Source organism: Neofelis nebulosa, chromosome 2 (genome assembly GCF_028018385.1).
Source record: "Neofelis nebulosa isolate mNeoNeb1 chromosome 2, mNeoNeb1.pri, whole genome shotgun sequence".
NCBI classification, from domain to species: Eukaryota; Metazoa; Chordata; class Mammalia; order Carnivora; family Felidae; genus Neofelis; species Neofelis nebulosa.
In genome coordinates this window covers 36,879,753-36,907,386 of record NC_080783.1, presented here as the reverse complement: position 1 = coordinate 36,907,386, position 27,634 = coordinate 36,879,753, and the positions used below count along the sequence as shown (strand labels likewise).

Sequence of the window (27,634 nt, the reverse complement as noted above, 5' to 3'; positions counted from 1 at the left end):
ATTGTAATGTTATATTGTGTTATTACTCAAAATAATATTTTAAATTACTCTCTTAACATCCAAATAAGTTGTTCTATTAACAAAAGGATTTGAATGTGTACTCTGTAGTTACTTTTTAAAAGAGAATAGACTGGATATCAAGCTAAATTATATTAGGAAATGAACGAATAAAGTAAAAAGTTAATATTTATAGTAAGATTTTATATGTATCAGTATGTTTGGGTTTGGAGCAGTAACAAGAAGAGAAAATAAAAAGAAAATTTGCTTCAACTCTGCTTAGAAGGTTTTTATTTTTCTTCTTTATGGTTAATAATTGACTATTCTAGCGAAAAAAGTAAGCATAGTGGTTTAGAACTTGAAATCCTGAGACAAGAAGAAATCAAATTCCAAATCGAGTGATTTGGAGAAGTTCTTTAACCATGTGAAGCCTCAGATCCCTCATCTATTATAATGATAATATCTACCCTGAATTCAAAGGGTTGTTGGTAGGTTTATATGTGCTATATGTACTTGCCTTCTAAGAACACAAAGTGTTACAAAAGTGACAACTACTGTTTCTAGCGAATTATTACTTCCCATGTTAAGTTTTATCCTTTGCTGACTGCATCTTAGGGTATAAGTATGATGGAAGACAGAGGGAGAATTGAAAATCGAGTAACAAAATAATTGTTACTTCCCATCCCCTCCCCACTGACCTACTCAAGTACTGGCTTAGAAGAAACGTTAACATTAAGTCCATTATTAATGTGGTTCATGGCCTTTATGGAAGTTGTTATTAGGCTATAAAACTAAAAGATCCTCAGTGGGTCCCTAGCTAAGGGGTGTGCCTTTGAACTCACCTGAACCACTGGACTTTGAATCTCCCATCTTTGTCCTGACTAAAAATACTTGCAAGTATGACATCATTATATTCTTACATATTTCTCTGAGACATCCTTCCCAAAGTGCTGCCATATTTAGTGGTCTATTTACAAGCTTAAGGAATTATGATGTTTCGTAAAACACAATGTCTCCATAAATATGTAATAGAGGGAGAAATAATTGTGCATACCTGAAAGGAAATTCAGATAACACTAGCCCTACCTTGCTTTTTCTGGATAATTGCTTTACATAAATGATGTTTCCCTAAAAAACTTCATTGATTAGCATGTACTATTCCTTATCTGAAATATAGTATTTTTATTTTATATTATCATATTGTAGTAGTTGTTCTCATATATATTTTTCAAATTTTAGATGATTTGGGTGGTTGGTACAAAAATTTCCCGGTCATATAAAAAATGTGCAGAGAAATGAGTACATGGCCAGTTAAAATAAACACCTCAGTTAAAAATATTTGTTTAGCAGTCATATAATGACCCTGAGTGATGATTTGCTTTGCCTTAAATAATATATGCTTCACTGATTCATATGAAAGATTGACTCATTTAACTAGTGAGCAAACCTAGCCAGTTACCTCTGCTCCGTATCGTAATGTGGCCTTGTTTCTCTGTTCTGGCATCAAGTATGGCAGAAACTGTCACGAACTGATAAAAATACGTTGTTGTTGTGGTGGGTTTTTTTAAGCTAATTGATTGCCCAAGCCAGGTTTTAGTGCTGTGATAGAAGTACAGAGAAAGCAAAATTGGAGGGGGGCGAAAGAGGGGGTTGCTTGTTTTTTTAAGGAAATGAACACTCAACTCATAAACTAATCAAAGATTAGGATCCCGAACCCCATGGCAACTCTCCAAGTTGTTACGTTCAAAATACATATACAAAAAGAAAGATTGAGTCAGGAATCTGCTTTAATGGGTACAAATGCCTTATCAAATAAGGAATAACAATTTAGGCAACGAGCAACTTCAGTTGATTGTGGCTTGAGTATATAGCACAGCATGACGGGTTCTATATGGATATGTGAGTCAGAAAAAAAGTCAAGCACCTGTAAATTGAAGCAATAAGAGAAGAAGTCAATGGTCTACAGAATTAGTCTTTACCACAAGTTGGTTGATAAATTTTGAGTTCATTTATTTGTTTTTTCATAAATGTGAAGTTAATAGAAGTAGCACCAGCTCACCACTTTGCTGCAGAGGGATTTTCTTGAAAACTGAAAAGTCATAGAGAAGAAAGATTAGAGAAAGGAAAATGTCTTGAAAGCAGATAAAACTGACCTATAATGCAAGAAAACGCCTTCAAGGGGATTCATATCCAAGAATGAGAAGTAGGGGTGAGAAAACAGCCGTGGGCAGACCGATGTGGATTTGATGGCAACCCAGCTAGCTTTAAGATTAAGTTATATTTATTCTACCATAAAATCTCCAGGACATTGAGGTGCAAGGAAGCGTTGTGTTGTGCAATATATATTCAATCAAATAAAAATCTAGGAGCAGAGAAAGACCAGCTGCACTGTTTCTAATAATGTTGGTGCTCTAGTGGTATTCATAAATTTGCAATGTTTGAAAGTCTCAGCCAATAGCCTTTGCAAATGTAAAGGGTCTACTATATTTACCTTTTACTATATTTGTCATATAGTAAAAAAAATCTAGGGTTTCTTTCAGATGGTACATAGCTTACATTTAATTGATTTCATTCTTGAGCTATAATATACTTAGGTAAGGCTATTTGTTACTCCCATTTGAACCAGATATATTAAGCATAGTTCTCTGAAGTAGGTACTCATTAACTTTAGGTTGAATTGAAATCTCATTTATAAATGTACAATGCTCCCAGATTCTATGATCTAAGTCAGCGGCAACGGATAAACATCTTCAGGAACATGTTTTAAAAGTTACCTAATCTTTATTTCCTAAGGGGTGCACAGAGTTATTTAAGGTGGCCACACTTTCTCCCTGATCTCTACCCAAATTGTTAATTATTAGAACCTAAGGGCATAAGACAGAGAGTCCGATGTCAGGTTGAAATGAAGTCTTAGGATATGAGATCTATGGATTTAATTGTGTAATGAACATTTACTCAAAGTGTGTTGCTAGTGTTTTATATTAATAAAAAAGAATCATATGGAGTGGGATATATATCTTGAGAAACCTGATTAAATGTTTTTCATACATATTTTCAAAAAGTTGCAACTGCTTAGAGTTTTTTAGTTAAAAATAATCTGATTTATTTCATTGCTTCAGTGTGATTTTCCATAAAGTGTCTATGTAGTAGTAAATACATTGACTTAATTTTTTAAGTTCGTATTTATTTATTTTTCAGAGAGAGAGACAGAAAAAGAGAGAGAGAGAGAGCATGCATAAGTTGGGGAGGGGGTAGCAAAGAGAGAGAGGGAGACATAGAACCTGAAGCAGGCTCCAGGCTCTGAGCTGTCAGTGCAGAGCCTGATGTGGGGCTCAAACCCACAAACCGTGAGATCATGACCTGAGACAAAGGCAGACGCTTAATCAAATGAGCCGCCCAGGCGCCCCTACATCGACTTAACTTTTAAAAAAAATTCTTCCCCAAATGGCATAAGTGACCTAGCAATAAATACATTTTTGATGGAAAATTTGTTTCCATGGTGACATGTTAAGATGTCATTCTTTGTGATGATGTAGAATACACAAGAGAATAATTGAAAGCTACTGGAACAATTGTAAATGAATAGGGGATCATTGAAACATGGTAAGGATAGATAAAATGACTTATATTGTCAAAAGTTGATCTCTGGAAGAATGACTTCTTTGACATGTTCCCAATAGCTCTATTACTTGATGAGAGATTGCTTCAGAAACTTAATGGGTATTACATTAGTTGTACTACCTTGCAATGGTAACATAGTTGTACTACCTTAGCAATTATCACTGAATTTTATTTCTGTTGCTTTTTTTGTCTATAGTTTTGTCTGTTGGCATAGATAGTGAGAAGGGTTTCTCACAGATTTGTTTTGCACAGGAGTCTAAAATCATTAGAAAATTACTGATTTCACTTAACGACTAAATAGGATATTCAAAGTATACTTCATCTTCCAAAAATAATTATGGAAAATCAAATGACTGTTTTAGTGTATGTATGAATGTGCTTCGACAGCTTTTAAAATACTGCTTCTTTATATTCTATGCTTTTAGGAATAATGTTTCCCTTTTCAGTATTGCAGAATGACATCTTTTAGGTTAATCCTCATCTTTCAGTCTATGACTAGGATGGGAGCTCCATGAGCAGAGACTTTAAATACTGCAACTCCAGGGCCTAAAACAGTGCCTCGAACATAGAAGGTATTCAGTCGAATCCTAGTTGCTTCAGGGCTACATGATCATGTAGGACACCCTTGAATATGGTAGTTCCTCATCAACTGCAAGACCCTTTATAAATGCCTATGAAAACTGTGGAATCGACTTTGCACATGCTTTTAATGTAGTGTCAGGAGGTTATACTCTAGCTTCTACTTTCATCATTCTTTGGAAATAGCTCTTACCATTGATAGCTTTGGTCTTCATCCTAATCAAACTCATTCTCCCCATTGACAGTCTACATCATCCCCTCCATCTTAAGACTCTCCCCACCATTTTGTTTTTTAATTCTCTCTGGTCCTCCTGCTGTTGCAGATTCTTGGCCGACTCCCTCTCCTGGTGGGGCTAATTTCTAGGTATTTATTCTTTTCTTTATTCTCCCCTATTATTATAAGCTTTATCTAAAACATTTTATTAAGTCTTATATTTTCAAGTGCCATCTCTCTGTACCTGATTCTTCACTCAATACTTCAGGTCATTTTCTCTTTCTTAAATTACAAACTGATACTTTATGCTGACTTTCTGCATTCAGCTCAAAGTTTAAGTTCAAAATAAACTCATTCTCTTCCTCTATAAACATGTTCTCACTCTTTATTTTTTATTTTAGTTGTTTGAAAGATGAGTTGAGTGTTGAGTGAAAACTTTTTTGGTATATTGGGATGGATGACAGAAAGGGGATGCATCTGATGTCCATCGTGGTGTCAAGGAAAAAAATCCTTTCTAGGGTAAAAAGTTAAATTTTTCTTCCATTTTTAAAATTGAAAATGTTGGATTATTCCATACGCTAATATTGGGATATCTGGGTTAAGTAGTAGAGTGACTCACAGGATCTCACTTCCAAAGACAAACATAGTGAAAGGAAGTCAATGTAATAGCAAATAATCTATTAGCAGCAAACAACAGAAATGGCACATGTGAGCAACATATATTTAAAAAGTGGCACCTCAGTATTAAAGAGGAGGAATACGTCATTCCAGATAAAACAGGTTTTGTCAGAGTAGCCCCTAAATTAAAAAAAAAATGCTCATCATTCACTCCTATAGTGTGTTGCAAATTAGCTGATTCCCCAGGGCAGCTCTTCTCTACAGGTTGGGTTAGCATTCCAAACTGCTTCAATCCTGTAAATCTATATATCAACATGTGTTCTCTCAATTGTTGCAGCAAGGGAGGCACAGGATAATTAACAACTAGCAATTAAGCACTTCCATCCAGAAGTGGCACACATTATTTATGCTAATATTTTATCAGTCAAATTAAGGCATTTGGCTCTAACTACAAAGAAATGAGAAATACAATCTATCAGAAGTAGAGAAGAATTGGATACAGTAAATAGTAGTAATATGTGCCACAATAACTTTCTAAGGAAGAAAGTACAATTCTACTTCTGCTTCTCCAAAAGCATTCAGGAAAGGGAAGGAAGCATTTAGAGGGAAGAAAGGAGAGGGGAAAATGCAGAGCTCAGCAAATGCTCAAAAACATTCCCACAATATTAGTTCTGGAATGCATGTCTCACCTTCTACCATGCTGAGGTAATAAATGAGGAAAAATAATAAGATCTTACCCTGTATTTTCCCCAGCTAAAAGACAGATGAGGAAATGAAAAATAATCCTTATCCAGAACTATCAGAGAGACAAATAAGAAAATAAATATTATAAAAACTGCTAAAGATGGTGGCCTAGAGAGAAAAAGCAGAGAGGGCACCATAAATGACATAGTACCCATACAGCAGGAAGTTCCCTTGTCAAAATCTGTAAGATTTGCCTACCATTTCCACGCTTTATCTGGAAGAGGAGTGATAGAGTGTTCTGGGCAGAAACTGGAATTGCTGGATGGGGAAAAATGGCCTGTAAGAATTTGTTCCAGTAAAATATCAAGTAGCAATAATGTCAGTTCAGGCACATGGAACTGGACTCAAGGGGGGCTGGAAGAGAGCCATGTTGCCTATTTTTTACCACTACCTCTTCCCAAACCCTCCAGATCTGATTGTTGTTAGAAGGCAATAGATACACCCAGAATTAGAACAATTTTATGGCAATACATTTTATAACTTCCACAAAGGGGGAAAATTCCTTGAAAAACACCAATTAACCCAAAGACAAGAAGAAATTAGCCCCATACCTTTTGAAGAAACTGAATGCACTATATATATTTTTGAATCTTACAAAGAAAATTCTAAAATTAGCTGACGTCAACAGTGAATTCTATCAGGTATTTAAGGAAGAAACAATACCACTCCTACAGAAATTTGTTTCAGGAAACAGAAGTGAAGAAAATGTTTTTCTTCAAAAACAAGTGTTTTATGAGGCCAGCATAATATAAAAACTTGATGAAGGCATTGCAAAAAAAAAAATGAACTTATAGGTCAATCTCCCTCATAAACATAGATCCAAAAAGTACTTTAAAAAATATTAGAAAATTAAATCCAGCAATATACAAAAAGGTTGATATAGCATGATTGAGTAGGGTTTATCTTATAAATGTCAGGTTGATTTGACACATGAAAATCATATTAAGGGAATTAAGGAGAAAAGCACTATAATCATGTGAATAGAAAGAGAAGAGCAGTTGACAAAATTCAACACCTGTTCATTAAAAACAAACAAAACTGGGGCATCTGGGTGGCTCCGTTGGTTGAGCCCCTGACTTTGGCTCAGGTAATGATCTCATGGTCCATGAGTTTGATCCCCCTGCATGGGGCTCTGTGCTGACAGCTCAGAGCTAGGAGCCTGCTTCAGATTCTGTGTCTCCTTCTCTCTCTGCCCCTCCCCAGCTTGTACTCTGTCTCTCTCTTTCAAACATAAATACCAAAAAAAATAAAATAAAAATAAATAAATAAAACAAAACTAAGTAATAACTAGGAATAAAAAAGAATGTTCTTTTTAAAAAAAATGTTTATTTGTTTTTTAGAGAGAACAAGAGAGGTAGGGGCAGGTGGGGGTGGAGGGTGGAGGACAGAGAATCCCAAGCAGGCTCCACACTGCCAGTGCAGAGCCCAATGCTCTGAACCATGAGATCATCACCTGAGCCTAAAGCTAGAGTTGGACGCTTAACTGACTGAGCCACCCAAGTGCCCCAAAAAAAGAATTTTCTGGGGCACCTGGCTGGCTCAGTTAGTAAAATATCTACTCTTGATCTCTGGGTTGTAAGCTCAAGCTCCACATTGAATGTAGAGATTACTTAAAAATAAAATCTTAAAAAAAAAAAAAAGAATTTCCTCAACCTCATAAAGGTCACCTTCAAGGAAATCTATAGGCTAGCATCACACTTAATGGTGAAATATTTTATACTTCCTCCTAAAATTTGAAATAAGTCAAGAATAGGAAAGAAATGAGTAGAACTCCTTCTGTTTTAAAAAGAGTGGTATTGTTTAAGTAGAAAATCAATTGTATTTCTATAAGCCAGCAGCAAACAATTGGAATAAGAGATAAAAATCCATTTATAATAATATCAAAAATACAAAATAGAAAAACTTTTAAAAGATGCTCAAGACCTTCTACACTAAAAACTATAAAATATTACTGATGAAATTTAAAGGCAATTCAAATAAATGGAGATGTTTACCACATTCTGGATTGGCAGATCAATATTATTCAGATGTAGATAATTAAATAGCTACCAATGTTAATTTCCTGGTTTTGATTATTGTACTATGGTGATATAAGAGGTTACCACTAGGAGAAACTGGGTTGAAAGATGTATGAGATCTCTCCCATATTTCTGTGAACTGCCTGTAATGCTAAAAGCATTTAAAAGGGAAAAAAAAATAAATTTTGTTATCTCAAAATTGATCTATAGATTCAACATTTTCTAATTATAATCCCAGTAGAAATATTTGTAGTAATTAACGAGCTGATTTTAAAATTTACATGAATCACAAAGGGCATATAATGTCCAAGTAATCCTGAAAAAAGGAACAGAGTTGATAATTTATACCATTTGATTTCAAACCTTGCTGCAAAACTAAAGTAATCAATACAGAGTGGCAGTGCCATAAGGATAGACAAATAGATGAATGGAGAAGAGCGAGCCAAGAAATAACTCCACATTGCTACAGTTATTTGTTTTTTGATAAAGGCAACAAAGCATTCCAAAAGAGAATAACATATTTTTAGCAGAATGCTGAAATAACTGGTTACTGACACAGAAAAAAACAACCGCAAACCCCTACCTTATATCATACACAAAAATAAATTTGAGATGGACAAAGATTGAAACATAAAAGCTAAAACCATAAAGCTTTTCAATGAAAATATAAGAAGAGAGCTTCATGACTTGGAGGTAGAACAATATTTCTTAGATAGCAAAAAGCAATAACCATAAAAAGAAATAATTTCTAATTCAGACTTCATCAAACTTAAAAAACCTTCTCATTATATGAAATAACCAATGCACAGACTGTAAGGAAAAATTCACAAAATATGTATCTGACAAAAAATAGTATCTAGGAAATAGAACTTCTACAAAACAAGGGACAACCCAAGGATAAATGGGCAAAACATTTGAACAGTTATACAAATTAGCCAATCAACACTTGAAAACATGCTGTACTTTATTTGTTACCAAGGAGTTTCTAAACTACAATAAAATACCAATCAATACACACCCCCAGGGATGGCTACAAAACTGAAAAGGGTGAAAACTCCAAATATAGTAAGGATGTAGAGAAATTAAAACTCATATATTACAGGTAACAATGCCAACAACCATTCTGGAGAAAAAAATCAGGCAGTTTCTTATTAAAATTAAACCTACCGATACCTGATACCGATACTGATAACTCCCAGGCACTTACCCTAGGGAAATGAAAACATTAACAAAAAACTTGTATAAGAATATTTAGGGGCACATGGGTGGCGGTGGCTCAGTCAGTTAAGCGGCCAACTTTGGCTCAGGTCGTGATCTCGTGATTCATGGGTTCCAGCCCCACATCGGACTCTGTGCAGACAGCTCAGAGCCTGGAGCCTGCTTCGGATTCTGTGTCTCCCTCCCTCTCTGCCCCTCCCTTGCTTATACTCATGCTCTCTCCCTCAAAAATAAATAAATATTTTTTAAAAATTAAAACAGGAAAAAGAGTATCTTTAGCAGCTTTATTCACAATTGGCAAAAATTGGAGAGCACCCAGGTAACCACCAATAGGAGAATGAGTAAACTATAACTATAACCACCAATAGGAGAATGTGGTATATTCATACAATGGAATATTACTCAGCAGAAAAAAAAAAAAGCAAAGCAGTGCCATATACAAAAATGGATAAATCTCAAAAATATTATGCTGAGTTAAGGAAAACAGACATAAATGAACATATGTCATATAAGTCCAACTATATGAAATTCTAGAACTGAAAAAGCTACTCTATGGAGGAAAAATTCAAACAGTGGTTCTCACTGGGAAATTGGGAGAGACATGAAGGACCTTTCTAGGGAAATGGCAATATTATACCTTTGTTTGTTTGTTTGTTAGTAATGTCTACACCCAACATGGGGCTTGAACTCAATCCCGAGATCAAGACTCATATGCTCTTCTGACTAAGACAGGCATACCCAATATTATGTTTTGATAGTGGTTTAGGTTACACAGATGTATCATCCGTTTACCAAAGTTTATAGTATATTTACATAAGATTTATGTATTTTACTGTATCTAAGTTTTATATCATGAGAAAAACTGTAAATAATTAGTAAACCCTAGTTAATGATATGTACAGTGAAATATTTAGGAAAGACTAATCTGAGGTCTGTAATTTAACTGATATGCATAATTTGAAATAAGATAGGTTACCAAATGGGTAATGAATAGAAAGATGAGTATGTGATAAAGCAAATATAATAATCTGTCATTAATTGCATCTAGGAGATGAATATATGGGTGTTTACTGTAAAGTTCTTTTCAATACTGCTGCATGTTTAAAATTATCCTTTAAAAATTTGTGAATTTAGGAGCATCTGGGTGGTTCAGTTGGTTGAGCATCTGACTCTTGATTTTGGCTCAGGTCATGATCTCAAGGCTGTAGGATTGAGCCCTAGGTCAGGCTCCACACTGAGCATGGAGCCTGCTTAGGATTCTCTCTCTCCCTCTCTCTCTCTTCTTATGCCCCTCTCCTGCTTGCGAGCATGTCCAAGCATGCTCAATCTCTCTAAAAAAAAAAAAAAAAATTGAAAAGAATTAACTGTCTATATTTGGCCAGTTTCAGTAACTGGTAACTCAAAATTATACTCTAATATTGTAAATCAGTGTACTTTATAAAAACACTGACCAAGAGGGAGCACATGAAGCAAGACCAGGACGCTACTGAAAGATCCCATCTATGAACACCAAGGATCATGTAGATATAGAATACCAAGATACAGTTCAAAGTGAGGTGCTGGCAAATGCCTCTCCCTTCTCCCTCTTCCTGCTCTTCCTTCACTTTCTATTTACACTGGCAAGTAGACTCCCTGTTCAGGCCAAAAGACAAATCAGGATGAGAATGCTAATTTATTTGCTAGGACAACAGTATTTGGGGGAAAAATGGATCCTGATGCCAGCAACTTTTGTCGGCATGTGTGATCGTTAAAAATACCACGTTAAAAAAGTAGGTTATGATGGTTCCCCAGAGTTAAATGATCCAGAGTGATAGGGAAAGGAAAACTCTTTGACAGCCAGTTTACCCCTCCCTCCTGACATTTACTCACTGTCTACCCTACTAACAAAACCTACTTTCCTAATTAAGCTAAAAATTTATTCCTAGGATTTTGTAAATTACTGTTGATAGTTTTAATGTATCTACCTTGCCTCAAGTATTTAACACAATTCAAAGGCTATAGGTACAAAAAAAAGAAACACTTAGGTCTGAGTAGACAAGGTTTTTGTCTCTTTGTGGTTTTACAATTAAATTATATATATCTGGTGAACTACTCTGTGGATCAGGCCAGGGTTCAGAGACATGTGAAGAAATTTCAAATTTGCCTTTGTTGCACATATTCCAAATTAAAAAAAAAAATATATATATATATATATATGGCAAGATTTCCCCATGATTGATTGAGCAATAAACACAGGAGAGATCGTAACGGAAGCTCATAAAAAGTTGCCCTGGGAAAGAAGAGAACCAAGTTCTAGAACCAACCAGCCATTGATCTTCAGCAAATCACTGAATTCCTTGGAGTCTCTGATTTTCTGAGACCTTGAACACTTTTGGCACACGTGGAATCCAGGGCTTATGCCCGGGAGGGTGGGAGCCAAAGGTGAGAGTTTATTGTAGAGAAGATGCTCCTGATAGAAACTTGAATCATTGCATGGAAGAAGTAAATAACTAAACCAATGGTCTCTTTAGAATAATACAATATAATGCTATGAAGTACTATGATATATTAACAATATGGCCAATCAAGCAATGAAATAAATAGGAGCTGTATGAAAGCAGGGAACATGAGGACATTTTTTTCACTGCCCAAATTACGACCACCCCCCAAAAAAAAAAAATAAAGTGGATCTGTTTAATCCACTGGATACTAGACACCTAACTTAATAACTTACTGTTGCACACTCAGGCTTGATTTTTAGCTTAGAGACCCTCTTAACCTCTTACTTTAAAAAACCCACCTCAAATTCATCTGAACCGCATAAACATTTTAGTCAGAATCACTGCCTTACCCCTTGGGGACAGATTTGATAAGTGTTCCACAAAGGCAACCATCTCAAGTCCAAGTCTGTAAAGAGTGATCATTTATTTGAGTCATGTCTGCTGGAATTTGTGATTCAGCTATGGTTAAGGGAAGCTGAGTGGTCAACCAATGTGCTTACCCTCATTAAGTCTTTGAACCAGCATCTTGATTTATTATATAAATTTACTTGAGAAGTTAGACAAATCATAAATAACTTGAATGCTTTCATTTAAAATACTTAGCAACCTAATTCAGCAATAATTTATGATACATTTTTAACTAACCATAACATAAACATGAAGGAAAGTAATTCTCTCATACCTTTGGCTTGTTAGAAAGTCATTCTAGTTTCTACTCTGTCCCAAACTTGCTGTATTCGATTGATTTATGGAAACTAATCTTTAGGGTGAAAAAAAAAAGAGAAACGTAACACCAGAGGAGGATATACTAGTGGGATTATGGAACTTCCTTTTGCTTCAAAAAAGAATTCTTGCTGAAGCCTGGTCTAATGTGATGATTAATTTTACAGAGCTGTCCCTGACCGATGTCACTATAGCAATGAAAATAAACTATGAGACTAGGATGCAGCCAGAGGGGAAAAGTTCATTAAGAAATAAAAGTAGGGACAAAATTGCTCATTAAAGTGGCTAACCAGGGTTGTTTTATGAGACGATGGGTTAAAAAAAATAATAGAGGGTTGCAATGTATTTTAAAGAGATGAATTCAAATGTGACTCATAAATTCCGGTTTCAATAAAATTCTCTGGAACATAACAGTTTAGCTCCATGGAAAAAAAGGATAGTTAGTGGACCCTATTATAATATTTGAAGTATTCTAACATGAAACCTGACTTGCCCACAACTGCAAGAAATATACCATTAATTTCAGAATTGTCAGAGAGAAAGAAAAGAAATAGGAAGAAAGAAAGAAAGAAAGAAAGAAAGAAAGAAAGAAAGAAAGAAAGAAAGAAAGAAAGAAAGAAAGAAAGAAAAGGAAGGAAGGAAGGAAGGAAGGAAGGAAGGAAGGAAGGAAGGAAGGAAGGAAGGAAGGAAGGAAGGAAGGAAAAGAAAAAGAGAAGAGAAAGAGACAAGGAGTATAATCATTTTCTTAGCCTTGGGTCTGGTCCAAGGAGAAGAAATTCCCACTCAAAATGCTTCCATCTAAATCTGAATGCAAAGAATTTTTTTTAATTGGAAATCATTTTTAGCAGCTTCTAGCACTTCAATGAACTTTGAAGGAGCTGCTTTAAGAACTATTTGGTCCATCAGAAATTAGTCAACACACGAGAGTTGGATGTTTTTCTTAGCTACAGAGACAAAGTAATTCTAAAGTTTATCTTTAAAAATAGTGCCACATCTTCCTATGGTTTTCCCTCGTGCAAAGTTACATATGTAGGTAGATAGATTGATATAGATATCCTAGACATGGAAGGCTAACTAGATACAAAAGCATGTATGATATGTTTGATGCTGTTTTTCAATACTTCCATTATTTTTTCTTAGAGAAAACTGTTTAGCACATTTAAAACTGGGAGTTAAAGCTCTGTATCTCGTAGTGTCTTTTAACAAAAGCAATAATACATCTAAGTACAGCAACTTTCTTCAAAAATGCAATTTGATATTTGGAGGAGTTTTATGTAGAGAAGCCAGGAGTCTAAGAAATCAGGTATGTACAATAATGGTCCAGATTAGCCAGTCTAGCCCATTTGGAAATAAACTGGTTATTCACACAAGTATTGCTGTTTTCCCATCTTGAGCTCAGCATTGTGCTAGGTGATAGGAAAGCTTCTGTCCCAGAGGAGGGAAAAAAATTGCCATTAAAAAATTGGCAAATATAAAAAGAAAGAACTGGCACATAAAGCAATAAAGTTTTACTTTTGCAACAGAAACACTGAGTTTGAAAAGAAATTTCAGTATTCCTTAACACATTTGGGGAAAGTTCATGGATAAAGTAAAACTGAAATGGGACTTTTATTGTTACCTGGGCTACAGTAGGGAAGAGAACAATTCAGAAAGCTTCTGGTTTGAGGCCAGTTCTGGTCTATAGCAAGAGTTATGTTTGTTGAACAAATGTTCAATGGTAGTGAACAACCCGGACAAGGACAAACGCAGATTAGAGAGAACAGTTTAAATAAAGTGAGTTCAATATATGCAATTAATGAGATAAAAGTTAAGCAGCTAATGACAAATTCACAGTAGCAGCCATGTATTAAATATTTATTATATGCAAGAGTAGTATATTACAAATATCACAAGCACTGTATCATTTACTTTTTTTAAAAACTCTATGAAGTGGATATTATGACCCATTTTGGAGATGAGAATGTACAAGCTTAAAAAGACTAAGCAACCTTCCCAAGAACACAACTTAAAAGTGACTAAGCCACAGTTTAAGAGCAGGATGACCTTGGTCCTCTAGTAACAGCAGGGCTCTAATATGGAATAGAAGATAAAAGTCAGGATAGAAGAGAGACTGCCAGAAGAAAGACTAAAACTGTTCTGGGGCAAAAGAAAGGAGTTCAACATGATTTGTTTTTTTGAGAAGATCTGGGGACAGGGAGTTAAGGACCAGGTCTAATCCCATTAGTAATACAGCTGAGCCTAGGAAAAATTTTATTTGTCAATCAGTCCATTTTATCTCACTGACTTCTCCTTTTGAGTGATTTCCTTTGTTTATGGTAAGTTTTATTGTTTTCTTTGAGTTATCTTGCAAATTAATTATACTTATTTTTTCTCAGTGGAGCAGCATGGTGAAAATGACACTGGATTTAAATCAGAAACCCTGGTTGGAAGCTTTGTTGGTCACTGGTTGCTTGTCTGGGTTTATCTTGGGCACGACTCCCTTCCTAAGTCTCCTTCCAGCTCACTACATTATTATTACATTCCATGCCAACCACAGTTGCCTAATATTAACTGATTGTGCCACTTTTGAATCACTGCCTGGGAAACAGGACCTACTGATTTTATTTCTTTTATTACCCGTGACCCCACAGAAAGGCAGATTGGCTAGGAAAAATAAATAAATAATGTGGGCTAGTAAATGCTTTTGGTGCTCATTTGCCCTCACTTTTTTTGCTCACCCCTCTTTATCCTCACAGTCTCAGTCCCAATTCCCATCTATTTTGGTTTCAGCTGATTATATTGTTCTTTTATTTAATTTTTCCCTTGCATTTTCCATTCACTGAGAATAGGATCCCACATTAAATGAGGCTCCAGGCTCACTTAGGGATGCATTTTGCAAACTAAATAAAGTAAAATCATCAGTAAATTCCAAATGCTTTATTATGCCCCTCTACATACGTACAAATTCCAGTAAGGCTTCAGTTATGAAAACAATTCTAACACAAGCATTCCAGATGCAATTAATAATTTTTTTTATAACCATGCCATTTATTTTAAGTGTATTAGAAGGCTCTAATATATTCAACTTTGGGGAAAAAATATTTAGAGAGAACTTGGGCAGATGGAAGCCAAACCAGAACTTGTTATAAATTGCTCAGCATATAATAAAATGCTGAAATAAGGATAAACCAGGATCTACCAGAGAAAATAAAGGACAATAGCAAGATAAATGGTTTTGTGACTTTCAAGTCACCTGATCCGATGTTCCATCAACAAAAAGTATGCTATAGGAAAGACATTTCAACACTCAAACTGTCAAATATTTTTATTTTGGATGAAAATTCAGGCTAAGCAACATTAACTAGCTGGTTAACAGCAGAACAGAGACTGTAACTCAGACTTTGAGATTTTTGTGCATGGTCATTTCTAACATTTCACAGATTTGCCTTTTCAATTCAAGAATGAGATAGTCCAGTCAATATTTCTCACTTTTTCTTGACTGTGTTAAATATTGGACTTCTATTTGCCCTTGTTGCCTTCTAGGTTTTTTAAACTAATATTAGTTCTTAATTAAAGTACTACCTGTATTTTCGACACACAGAAAAAAGCTGAGAGAGCTGAGTAGGACAGTGTTTTTAAAAGTCAGGGAAGGGTCCACTGTAAATATCTACTTTGGAGCAGCTTCCCTGGCATTCTCAGAAAGAGGTTCCTTGTCCTGACATAGTCAGGACAGCCAGAACATGAGGGACTAGAACACTCAGCATTTGCTACACCTTGCTAAGGAGATTGCTTCTAGACTACCATCTACCGAGATATAATTCTTTCTCTAGACTGCCAGGATCTTCTTTGGGCCAAGGGAGTATTTCTGGATTCTCACAGGAATATATAACGTGCATATTTGTATATGCATATACCTTTCTGTATATATGTGTATCTGTGTGAAATAAATTTTTTAAGGATTGGATAATTTTTTCTTCCCTATATTCTTTCTCATGCCTCAAAGTATGAAAATAAAAACAGACCTAAAAAAAGATTTTAACTCTTACAAGAAGCAATTTAACCAGACACATTCTAGATTTCACAAAAGCAGTGTTCACTATCTATTATTAGATTTCAAGATTATTATATCCATTTATATATAAACCACTCCTCCCCAAATCTCACTCTCAAATACACACACACACACACACACACACACACACACACACACACGTCTAGTTCATTCCTTAAAAGCTTAATTCTACTTCCACCTGCTTATAGTGGACAAAGAACCAACGTCTTATAATATTCAGTTCTGGTACCTTGGTGCCTCAAATTTCTACCATAACTGTTTTGAGTGTTTTTTAAGAACAGAGGGAATGGGATAAAAGTTTTAAAATGTATTATCCATTCATTTTACACACAGCAGGGCCTAGAAGAGCAGGACACAGGATAGGAAAGTTATAATAAGTCTCAGATGGAGAACTGGTAGAAAGGGCAGAGTCAACTGAGAAACTACGTTGTAAGTTAGCACAATGCTGGTTGGGGGTGAATCTGGAGGAAGGAGAGATTTCTAAAAGTGGGAAAGTGGCAGAATTTGTCCAATCAGATTCATTCACTATATAATTTTTTCTCAAGAAGGTGGCAGTTGTACGTCCAATCAAAACTCATTCATTTCATCATCTTTCTTGATTTGGACTTAAATATCATTTCTAAAAGATGCTTCCTCAATAGGTTTAGGGGATGGGTTAAGTGACTCACTGTATAAAATTTACACTAACAACAGCATTCATAAACATGAATCTAGATACTTAATAGCACTAACCTTGTCAAGTTAAACAAAGAGAAGATTTAAGCCATCTACACTGAATCTGAAGACCTTTGTATTGCTACTCCAGCTTTCTTTTGACATCTATTTGCATGATAAATGTTTCTCTTCCCCCTCACTTTCAATCCGCAGGGGTCTCTAGATCTAAAATGAATCTGTTGTAGGCAGCATAGAGACGGGTCTTATTTTTTTATCCATTCCATCACTGTATGTCTTTTGATTGGAGCATTTAGTCCCTTTACTTTCACACTAATTATTGATAGATATGTATTTGCTGCCATTTTATCACTTGTTTTGTCATCATTTCTGGAGATTTTCACTGATCCTTTCTTTTCTTTGTCACTTTTGGTCTCTCCTTTGTTCTCAGAGAGTCCTCTTTAATATTTCTTATAGGACTGGTTTAGTGGTCACCAACTCCTTTAGTTTAATTTTTCCTTGGAAAAGGTCTAAAACTTCAAGTTATATTATAAAGCTGTAGTGATCAAAACAGTATGATACTGGCACAAAAAACAGACACATAGATCAATGGAACAGAACAGAGTCCCAAAAACGCACCCCAAAATATATGGCCAATTTATTTTTAACAATGCAGAAAAGAATGTTCAATGCAAAAAAAGATGGAATCTTCAACAAATAGTGCTGGGGAATTTGGACAGCAATACACAAAAGAATGAAACTGGACCATTTTCTTACACAAAACACAAAACAAATTCAAAATGGATTAAAGACCTACATGTGAGACAAGAAACTGTCAAAATCCTAGAGAAGAACATAGGAAGTAACCTCTTTGACCTCAGCTATAGTAACTTCTTTCTAGATATGTCTCCTGAGGCAAGGAAAACAAAAGCAAAATAAACTATTGAGACTTCATCAAAATAAAGTTTCTGCACAATGAAGGAATCAATCAACAAAACTTTCCGAATAACTTATCTGATAAAGGGAGAGTATTCAAAATATATAAAGAACTTATAAAATTCAATACCAACAAATAATCCAATTACACAATGGTCAGAAGACACACATTGGCATTTTTCCAAAGAAGACATACAGATAGTCAATAGACATATGCAAAGATGCTCAACATTATTCATCATCAGAGAAATACAAATCAAAACGACAATGAGGTATCACCTCATACCTGTAAGAATATCTAAAATCAACAACACAAGAAACAACAGGTGTTGGTGAGGATGTGGAGAAAGGGGAACCCTCTTGCACTGTTGTTAGGAATGGAAACTGGTGAAGCCACTGTGCAAAACAGTATGGGGGTGCCTCAGAAAGTTACAAATAGAAGCACCCTATGATCCAGCAATTGAACTACTAGGTATTTACCTAAAAAAATATAAAAACACTAATTCAAAGGGATACATGCATCCTGATGTTTATAGCAGACTATCTAAAAGAGTGAAATTATGAAAACAGCCCAAGTGTTCATCAACTGATGAATGGATAAAGAAGTGGTATACACACACACACACACACACACACACACACACACACACTGGAATATTACTCAGCCGTAAAAAATAATGAAATCTTATCATTTGCAATGATGTGGATGGGGCTAGAGAGTATTATGCTAAGCAAAATAAGCCAGAGAAAGACAAATGTCATATGATTTCATTCATATGTGGAATTTAAGAAACAAAACAGGGCCACCTGGGTGGCTCAGTCAGTTGAGCGTCCAACTGTTGATTTGGCATCAGGTCATGATCTCACTGTTGTGAGATCAAGCCTTGCATCAGGTGGAGAGCCTGCTTAGGATTCTCTCTCTCCTTCTCCCTCTATCCCTCCCCCTGCCTCTCTCTCTCAAGAAAAAAAAAAAAGATGAGCGAAGAGAAAAAAGAGAGAGGCAAACCAAGTAACAGAGTCTTAACTATAGGGAACAAATTGAAGGTTACCAAAGCAGAGGTAGGTGGGGGATGAGTAAAATAGGTGATGGGGATTAAACAGTACCCTTGCAGCCCTGAATGATACATTGGATCAGATGGACTTGACAGATATATTTAGAACTCTGCATCCCAAAGCAACAGAATATACTTTCTTCTCGAGTGCACATGGAACATTCTCCAAGATAGATCATATACTGGGTCACAAAACAGCCCTTCATAAGTTTACAAGAATTGAAATTATACCATGCATACTTTCAGACCACAATGCTATGAAGCTTGAAATCAACCACAGGAAAAACTCTGGAAAACCTCCAAAAGCATGGAGGTTAAAGAACACCCTACTAACGAATGAGTGGGTCAACCAGGCAATTAGAGAAGAAATTAAAAAATATATGGAAACAAACGAAAATGAAAATACAACAATCCAAACGCTTTGGGATGCAGCGAAGGCAGTCCTGAGAGGAAAATACATTGCAATCCAGGCCTATCTCAAGAAACAAGAAAAATCCCAAATACAAAATCTAACAGCACACCTAAAGGAAATAGAAGCAGAACAGCAAAGGCAGCCTAAACCCAGCAGAAGAAGAGAAATCATAAAGATCAGAGCAGAAATAAACAATATAGAATCTAAAAAAACGGTAGAGCAGATCAACGAAACCAAGAGTTGTTTTTTTGAAAAAATAAACAAAATTGACAAACCACTAGCCAGGCTTCTCAAAAAGAAAAGGGAGATGACCCAAATAGATAAAATCATGAATGAAAATGGAATTATTACAACCAATCCCTCAGAGATACAAACAATTATCAGGGAATACTATGAAAAATTATATGCCAACAAATTGGACAACCTGGAAGAAATGGACAAATTCCTAAACACCCACACTCTTCCAAAACTCAATCAGGAGGAAATAGAAAGCTTGAACAGACCCATAACCAGCGAAGAAATTGAATCGGTTATCAAAAATCTCCCAACAAATAAGAGTCCAGGACCAGATGGCTTCCCAGGGGAGTTCTACCAGACGTTTAAAGCAGAGATAATACCTATCCTTCTCAAGCTATTCCAAGAAATAGAAAGGGAAGGAAAACTTCCAGACTCATTCTATGAAGCCAGTATTACTTTGATTCCTAAACCAGACAGAGACCCAGTAAAAAAAGAGAACTACAGGCCAATATCTCTGATGAATATGGATGCAAAAATTCTCAATAAGATACTAGCAAATCGAATTCAACAGCATATAAAAAGAATTATTCACCATGATCAAGTGGGATTCATTCCTGGGATGCAGGGCTGGTTCAACATTCGCAAATCGATCAACGTGATACATCACATTAACAAAAAAAAAGAGAAGAACCATATGATCCTGTCAATCAATGCAGAAAAGGCCTTTGACAAAATCCAGCACCCTTTCTTAATAAAAACCCTTGAGAAAGTTGGGATAGAAGGAACATACTTAAAGATCATAAAAGCCATTTATGAAAAGCCCACAGCTAACATCATCCTCAACGGGGAAAAACTGAGAGCTTTTTCCCTGAGATCAGGAACACGACAGGGATGCCCACTCTCACCGCTGTTGTTTAATATAGTGCTGGAAGTTCTAGCATCAGCAATCAGACAACAAAAGGAAATCAAAGGCATCAAAATTGGCAAAGATGAAGTCAAGCTTTCGCTTTTTGCAGATGACATGATATTATACATGGAAAATCCGATAGACTCCACCAAAAGTCTGCTAGAACTGATACATGAATTCAGCAAAGTTGCAGGATACAAAATCAATGTACAGAAATCAGTTGCATTCTTATACACTAACAATGAAGCAACAGAAAGACAAATAAAGAAACTGATCCCATTCACAATTGCACCAAGAAGCATAAAATACCTAGGAATAAATCTCACCAAAGATGTAAAAGATCTGTATGCTGAAAACTATAGAAAGCTTATGCAGGTAATTGAAGAAGATATAAAGAAATGGAAAGACATTCCCTGCTCATGGATTGGAAGAATAAATATTGTCAAAATGTCAATACTACCCAAAGCTATCTACACATTCAATGCAATCCCAATCAAAATTGCACCAGCATTCTTCTCGAAACTAGAACAAGCAATCCTAAAATTCATATGGAACCACAAAAGGCCCCGAATAGCCAAAGCAATTTTGAAGAAGAAAACCAAAGCAGGAGGCATCACAATCCCAGAATTTAGCCTCTACTACAAAGCTGTCATCATCAAGACAGCATGGTATTGGCATAAAAACAGACACATAGACCAATGGAATAGAATAGAAACCCCAGAACTAGACCCACAAACGTATGGCCAACTCATCTTTGACAAAGCAGGAAAGAACATCCAATGGAAAAAAGACAGTCTCTTTAACAAATGGTGCTGGGAGAACTGGACAGCAACATGCAGAAGGTTGAAACTAGACCACTTTCTCACACCATTCACAAAAATGAACTCAAAATGGATAAAGGACCTGAATGTGAGACAGGAAACCATCAAAACCTTAGAGGAGAAAGCAGGAAAAGACCTCTCTGACTTCAGCCGTAGCAATCTCTTACTCGGCACATCCCCAAAGGCAAGGGAATTAAAAGCAAAAGTGAATTACCTGGACCTTATGAAGATAAAAAGTTTCTGCACAGCAAAGGAAACAACCAACAAAACTAAAAGGCAACCAACGGAATGGGAAAAGATATTTGGAAATGACACATCGGACAAAGGGCTAGTATCCAAAATCTATAAAGAGCTCATCAAACTCCACACCCGAAAAACAAATAACCCAGCGAAGAAATGGGCAGAAAACATGAATAGACGCTTCTCTAAAGAAGACATCCGAATGGCCAACAGGCACATGAAAAGATGTTCAACATCGCTCCTTATCAGGGAAATACAAATCAAAACCACACTCAGATACCACCTCACGCCAGTCAGAGTGGCCAAAATGAAGAAATCAGGAGACTATAGATGCTGGAGAGGATGTGGAGAAATGGGAACCCTCTTGCACTGTTGGTGGGAATGCAAATTGGTGCAGCCACTCTGGAAAGCAGTGTGGAGGTTCCTCAGAAAATTAAAAATAGACCTACCCTATGACCCAGCAATAGCACTGCTAGGAATTTATACAAGGGATACAGGAGTACTGATGCATAGGGGCACTTGTACCCCAATGTTTATAGCAGCACTCTCAACAATAGCCAAATGATGGAAAGAGCCTAAATGTCCATCAACTGATGAATGGATAAAGAAATTGTGGTTTATATACACAATGGAGTGCTACGTGGCAATGAGAAAGAATGAAATATGGCCCTTTGTAGCAACGTGGATGGAACTGGAGAGTGTGATGCTAAGTGAAATAAGCCATACAGAGAAAGACAGATATCATATGTTTTCACTCTTATGTGGATCCTGAGAAACTTAACAGAAACCCATGGGGGAGGGGAAGGAAAAAAAAAAAGAGGTTAGAGTGGGAGGGAGCCAAAGCATAAGAGACTGTTAAAAACTGAGAACAAACTGAGGGTTGATGGGGGGTGGGAGGGAGGGCAGGGTGGGTGATGGGTATTGAGGAGGGCACCTTTTGGGATGAGCACTGGGTGTTGTATGGAAACCAATTTGACAGTAAATTTCATATATTAAAAAATAAATAAATAAATAAATAAATAAATAAATAAACAGTACCCTTGCTGTGATGAACACTAGGTGTTGTATGGAAGTGATGAATCACTGTATTGTACACTTGAAACTATATTACACTGTGTTAACTAACTGGAATTTAAATAAAAATTTTAAAAAATAAAGATATTTGCAAATTAGTTATGGCTTTCCCCAGGTATGTACTCCACCATGGTGATAAGTATGACAGGCAGCCAAAATGGTTTTTATGAGCTTACCTCAGTAACAGCTTTAAGAATGACAAGATGATTTCAAAACATATTAAATAATATGGGTGTTATTATATGCATTTTCTATTTCAGCAAATGTGTAGCTATATTTTATTGTCTTAGTTGAGCTATATTACTATAAATTTAAAATATTCTTGAGGCGCCTGGGTGGCTCAGTCAGTTGAGCGTCTGACTTTGGCTCAGGTCATGATCTTGCAGTCTGTGAGTTCGAGCCCCGCATCGGGCTCTGTGCTGACAGCTCAGAGGCTGGAGCCTGCTTCACAGTCTGTGTCCCTTCTCTCTCTGCTCCTCCCCTGCTCATGCTTTCTCTCTCTCTCTCTCTCTCTCTCTCTCTCTCTCTCTCTCTCTCTCTGTCAAAAATAAATAAACATTAAAAAATTTTTTTTAATTAAAAAAATAAAATAAAATATTCTCAAGCATCAACTAGATTTCATTGACCAAATGATGTTAGGTACTAAGTAATATGCCTTCAAATTTATAAGTTGCTCACATTAATTTCTCTCAGATTTCAAATTACTTTGATCTGTTCTGAGTGATTTGTCAATTCTACTGCATGATAGAGGTCAGAGAATCTTCTATTATGCTATTCATTTAGATGCCACAAAAAAAGTATAATCTTTTAAAAGACCTTTTAAGTCATTTCTGGGAAATCAAATTTAATTCAACTTCATGAGAGCTACTAATGCAAATAATAGGACAATTGAAGAGACAGATAATTTCTACACATAGCTAAATTTCCATATAACAGAAAAACAGGAACAGTGTCAAAGTTAACTTTTCCTCCTAGGGATTAGCAAATTTCTTTTAACATTGACTACAAGCTATATTTCAATTTCAGAAACATTAAGATGTGAAAACTGTACATGTTAGTTTCAGTAAAATATAAAATAGGTAACCTCCTTTCCTTCACTTTTACATAGTTAAATTACTCCTGTGGTTTTGACACTTTTATCATCCTTCAGTCTTGCATGTCCTCAGTCTCAACTGCTCCCAATTGCTCCCACACTCCAATGCACCCAATATATCTTTACAGGTTTGCTCACCTGCCCTTCAGGAGCCCTCCATGTCCAATCACTTTTGTTTTACTACTTTTTTCCCCTTAAAAGTGTTCAGATATTTAAGCTATTCACCATTCATAGCTCTCCATCTTTTAAGCTATTCAGTATCCTTTAAATTATTCACAACAGTTTTCTGCCATTTTATTGATAAACTTTTCAAAAGGATATTCCTTACCTCTGCTGCCTCACTATCCATGAGCTAGTCAAACTGCCTTTAGGCTGCATCATGCTAATGAAATCACTCTTGTTTAGGCCTTGTTCAATTCCTAATTGCCAAAACCTAATGATGGCTTCTTCATCCTTATTCTATTATACCTCAAGCATTTGGTCTCTTTGTTCATTATTGATAACCTAATTCCCTTTCCTTCTTGGCTTTCAAGACCATATTCTCCTGGTTTTCCTTTTTCTCTTCTAACACTTTCTTCCCTTAATCTTTTACTTATTTTCCTTCTGCACACCCATCAACCCCCCATAAAAAGTAGCCATTTCTATGTATATTCTTTATCCAAGTCTCATGCTTGACAACATTAGCCATTCTCATAGCTTCACAATCACCTCAGGTCAATGATTCTCAAATTGTGATGGTCACATCATAGTTCTACATTTCAAGTACTTCTGGGTTTTTTTTCCCTTTGAATGTCATGGTTCCACCTCAAATCGGAAATGTTCAACATCCAAACCCAAACCCATCACACCTCTCCCCAATTTCACTGTGTTTACTGATTGTTTTGAATGCCAGCGCCATTCCCCCAATCATCTAGACATGAAACCTTGAATTCACCATCAATCTTTTTTTTTCTCTTACATTAAGTTACTGATTGAGGCTTCATTGTTTAAAACTGGACTGTCTCTGAGCTTGCTGTTTTATCATCCTCACTGTTCTCATACTGGTGAAACTATTTCTTGCTCAATTATATAAATAGTCTCTTACAATTGGTTCCTTCTTTGCCCTAATCAGCTTCCCAAATATAGCTCCCTGAAGCTGCATGACTCTGATCACACCTCTCTAATTAAAATTTTTATCAAACTCATTAATAACTATCTAATAATTTAGCCCTAGGCTAGCATTCAGAATATCCTATGAGTGAGCCTAACCCACCTACTTTTCCGAGTTAATCCCACATTAGTGTTTTTCTATTTAAAGCCCAGCCAAAACAGTCTTAAACATCTGGACTTTCAATTCTGCCCACAAGTCCCATGTTCTCCCAGTCTCTACTAACCTTTATTCTCTACTGCTATTATTTTAACTCATTCTCCATTCTTCTTACCCACCCCCTATAATTCCTGCCTTACTCATAGCAGAAGACTCTCCTGCTTCATAAAGAAAATGGAGGCATCCAGCAGGAACTCAAATAGTCCCTACTCCCAACATAAATTTATCCTCTTGTTATCTACTTGTTATGTTTCTTTCCTTTTGGCTTGAATAAGAGGAGTAACTTTTTCCTGTCTGGCATCTAACTGTCCATCTTCTTCTGCATGCCATATCTTCCAATTTCTCAACTGCCTTTTCTATTTCCTATCCTATATCTTCAACTTCTCACTGTCTATTCTTCATTTGATCTTCTAATCAAATGCACCTCTTTTCTCAAAAGTGAATTGTCTCCTGCCCTTAAGCTCTTTATAGCAGTTATTTTAGCTTCTCTTTCTTAACCACACTGATTTTCTGGGAAAAGTAGTTTGCATTCATTACCTCTACCTTGTCTTGTATTCACTTTCAACTCATTGCAATATGGTTTCTGCTCCCATTACTACATTAAAATGTCATTGCCATGGTTTTTGGCAATCTTGTAGCTGCTAAATCCAATGGGAGATTTCAGTCCTTATTTCAATGGACATTTTTGTGGCATTTGAAACTGTTCTTACTAAAGCTCTCGTTAAAACTTATTAAAACTCTCCCCTTCCTTGTTTTAGGTGACATTGCTCCATTAGGGCTTTTCTCCTACCCCTTAGATCATTTCTACTTAGTCTCCCTTGAAGGTTCCAATTTTTCCATCTCTCTTCTGAATGGTTATGTTCTCTGTACTCTTCTCTTCATGCTCTCTCCAGGCGATTTTATCCACTTCCACAGCTTCAACTTCCAATTTTTGGAAGTTTCCAAATTTATACTTAAGCCTATAATTCTGCTTACACACCAGAACTAAAAATCTACCTTCCCCTTGGTAATTATCATTTGGCATCTTCAATTCAATCTCATAAAAAAAAAAAACTAATTTTATTTGTTCATTCCCTTGATCTCCAACCACCACCAAACCAAACATGTCCATCCCCCTTTTTCCCTACCTGGCTGTAGGGCACAACCATCTACAAAGCCATCCAAGCCAGCAGCATTATTCTTCTCATTGTGTTCATTCCATAAATTTATTTTTTTTTTTTTTAATTTTTTTTTTCAACGTTTTTAATTTATTTTTTTTGGGACAGAGAGAGACAGAGCATGAACGGGGGAGGGGCAGAGAGAGAGGGAGACACAGAATCGGAAACAGGCTCCAGGCTCCAAGCCATCAGCCCAGAGCCTGACGCGGGGCTCGAACTCACGGACCGTGAGATCGTGACCTGGCTGAAGTCAGACGCTTAACTGACTGCGCCACCCAGGCGCCCCATCATTCCATAAATTTAATAACTTGTCAACTCAAACCTCCCTGGATTGCTACTTCAATTTCCTAACTAGTCTTTGCCTCCAGTCTCACACATTTATAATGCAATACACATGATGTTTCCAGAAAAGTGTTTCTAAAATACAGATATGGCTATGTTTCTTAAAATTATTACATGAGTCCTCATTGCCGTCAAGGTACAACCCAAGATGTTTGACTCCATATCCCATATTCATGGAAATTCTTAGTGAGGTAACTGAGTATCCAGGATCAGAGACCATAAAACAGAATAAGGAAAATCGTGAGAAGACACAAACACAAGTGTTTTACAAGCTGTATCTACCTTCCCTTTGCTTACCCTTCTCTCTCAATTACAGAATTTTTTAAATGTTATTGCAATGATAGTATATAGAGAGTTCAAGTAGGTTTTTAAAAGCATTTTCACACTCACTGCTTAATTTAACCTTTATTACATTCTGGGAAGTATACTTACAAACAGATTTTGTAGATGAGAAAATTGCAGCTATGTGGTTTCAAGTAAACCATCCAGGATCACTAAGCTAGTGAGGGCTAGAAGTGGATCTTGGATCTTGTTTTTGGATTCCATGTTCTTTCTCCTCTTTTCACAAGGCACTTCTTAATCTTCCTCCATGTGTCACAACCAGGGTAAGATATTAGAATCATCTGGGAAGCTTTTAAGAAATAATGATGCTTAAACTCCACCCACCAAAATTCACATTTAATTGGTCTGAGAGAGAATCTGGATCCTGTGTTTTGTAAAAATTTCTCAAGTGATTATAGTGTCCAACCACAGGTTCATCTTTAAATCTATGACTATATATACTCTGGACACAGCATGCAAAGAAACTTGTGAATTAAAAGGTATAAAATGTTTTCATTCCATGGTATATGCCAAATCCAAACCATGTTCATGAGAAACAAGGTTAAAATCAAAATTCAGATGACTGAGCTTTAAAAAACAACAACTAAGAAAAATGTTTGTTCACAGTCTGAGGTTTGAAATGTGACCCTAGAAAAATAAACAGCTTTTAAGTTCTGGTAGAAAGAGTTTGTGGGATGCTGTCCGTTCAATTCTCCAGTGAACTAGTCTCACTAACCTTCTAATCTTGGCACTGCCTAAATTGTGTGTTTGTAACAACTTGCATAATCTCCCCTTTTTTGTATCTTTCTTTGTCTGATGTAA

At 36.0% G+C, this 27,634-nt stretch overlaps 1 long non-coding RNA gene across 1 annotated transcript in view; it reads right to left on the bottom strand.

The window, feature by feature from the left end:
* Positions 1-1,766: 1,766 nt before the first annotated feature.
* LOC131500712 (uncharacterized) overlaps positions 1,767-27,634 on the bottom strand; it is an 85,507-nt gene continuing 59,639 nt past the window's right edge. The window contains exon 2 of the long non-coding RNA XR_009256435.1: positions 1,767-1,921. This is a non-coding gene — a long non-coding RNA (uncharacterized LOC131500712). The remainder of the gene's footprint in view (positions 1,922-27,634) is intronic.